The sequence below is a fragment of the Symphodus melops genome (assembly GCF_947650265.1).
Source record: "Symphodus melops genome assembly, chromosome: 5".
Taxonomy (NCBI): Eukaryota; Metazoa; Chordata; class Actinopteri; order Labriformes; family Labridae; genus Symphodus; species Symphodus melops.
The window spans coordinates 20988210-20990838 of NC_136695.1; positions in this window are offsets into that span (position 1 = coordinate 20988210).

Here is a 2629-nt window from a genome sequence, read left to right on the forward strand (position 1 = left end):
TGTTCCGTACTTGTTGATTTGTGCATTAACGGCATAAGCTGATAAATCTGTGTCCTTAAAAGTACCGGGTGGGATATGAGGCTATTTTAAGATCATTATCCGTATATTATCAGCATTACTCAGCTACAGTTGAAATGTATTTGCTAAAACCCATTAACTATGTGACGCTTCGGCTTACGCAAGTGTGTGTCATGATGTCAGATTAGGAAACCAGGCATACCTTTAAAAGCCTGGAAGAAAGGGAGGATACGGAGGAGCATTTGACTAAAATAGGAGCGGGAACAGGCCTGACAGGGATGTGTGTTTTTTTCTGTGTTTTGTGGAAACAGCCGAGTCAAGGTACCGGTCAAAAGGATCTGACATTTTTTCTTTTTAATTGAGAGAGGGCAGCGGGATGGAAAAGACATCAGTCAAAACACAGACACAGGGCGAGGGAAGGAGGGAGGCGTCTGCTCTGTAAGACAGACTAAAGCAAGCCATTCAACAGAGCGTGTTGTGAAACAGGTGGAATTATGTGTTTAGTTCGAACAGATCATTAAGTGTGCTAAAGAGGGAAGGTGAGGCAGGTTCATGGAAGAGTCTGCTATACAGCATAAAAAGGTGAATCGGAGTTCAATAAGTTCTTAAGTCAAGTTCAGAATTGCTAAACTGAATGTCAATCTTTAAAAACCACACTTTAGTTGTCAAAAAAGGAGCTTTAGCTTAAAAGAAGTGCCACTGGAAATCCTGTTTCTTGACAGGCTGCTCAGGCGGAGAAACTAGAGGCTCAACACTGTGGTGTTAAAGGGTCAGTTCACCCAAATGAAAAAATGACATCTGTTTCAAGATGAATAGTATTTCAACCAACACCCTAATAAATGGGAGGAAGAGGGGAATTATTTTTCTTGGTTGAGCTCAAAGTATTTAAAAAAGATTGAACAAGACTAAGATTCAAGATCTTTATCAGGCATGCTCGTTTGGCACTGAGATGCAAGGGCTGTTCCGCAAGGCCATGTAGTGAAAGAGAGAGTGGACGAAAGGAGCCAATGGTCTGATTTGAACCCAGACTGCCCGCTTCAAGTAAATATAACCTCTATACACTGGAGCCTCTTTAATCTACAGATTGTAGTTTACCAGTGTTAGATTATTTGCAACCTCACTCCCTTTCATTTCTCACTTGATATTATAGTGTAATCCAATCTGCATTTAAAAGCTTGAACTCCTTTGTTCTTTTAAAATTTGAAAACCGGAGGCAGCACTAACAAACCTCTCACGATGGAGGATGGTTAGAAAACAAGGCTGCGTGTTCACCAAATTCAGAAACATCATTTTGTAGCATCAATGTTTAAACAAAAACATCATTGCAACACATCCTTAGCTGTTCTTAAGACATGTCAGTCCCGATCACAGTCATGGAATACCTAAAATTATAAAATTGCTGGGCAGATACTCCCAGGAGGCATAATGCTGGCTTTGAAAAACATTAAACAGCAGCATCTATGTGCATATAAACAGACTTCACCTTACTGCAAAACTGAACATCTGTCAGCGGGATAATAATAGTCACTTTAAAATTGCTCTCGAGAGATGTAAGAAAATATGTTTTCTCTTGATTTCTAAGTATGATCCTGTAAAAATACAGTCATCTAAATGTATTCTTGATATTATACCATGTCAAGTATTTTTAGTATGACTTGGTGCCAGCCTGAGCTCTAATTCTGCCTTCAGACTTGTTTTAAGTCAGAAGATAAAATGTGGCCTAGACAGCACAGCCACCAGCCAGCATTGTACAGTTGTTGCGTCGTGATGACATAGACCATTCGCTCCAGTAAACACTACCATCTTTACTTTATAGATAACAAAGTCAGGCACCCTGTGCCCTCTTCGCTTCCCACTTATCCCACTCTCTATGCCTACTATCTTTTCTTTGCCTACAAGCGCGCACACACACACACACACACACACACACACACACACACACACACACACACACACACACACACACACACACACACACACACGCACAAAGCAATCCTTCATTCAATAGCTGTGCTGGAGTCGCACAGAGTTCATAGGAAATTATTTTTAGCTAAAGGGGGTTACCAAAAAGGAAAGCTGCTGTTGGGGCGGTTAAAAAGCCTTTTTTCCGAAGGTATATAGTAAAACAATAAAGAGTTCATTGAGGGAGGGATAGATGAATATCTACAGTAGTTAATATGAGAGAAGTAGATCCTCATGGGAACAGTATGAAGAACAGCCCGCTTATTAAATGTTAAAAGACCCTTAATGCCTTTTTACTTAAGTGATAGTTAAACATGAACTAGTTTCTGTGACAGTTTTTTAAAAGAGAGATATTTTCCGTGTTTATGTTCTTCATTGAGCTCTTCTTTCTCTTGATGTATTACAGTATGGACTAGTGTTGTGGTACTCTAAACTTCCTCTCAGAATCTAAAGCACTTTTACTGGGTCCTGCCTTGGTCTCGATCCCTCATTTTCTTGGTCTTGTAGCACTCTGGTCTTGGGTATGTCTTGGTCTTGGTTAGGGTGGTCTTGACTAAAACACTAGCATGGACTTTCTCATTTACGATATCGGCAGATCTGAAAAAGATCTAACTAGCTAATGTTAATAGTTTTCCTATAAAGAAAAATT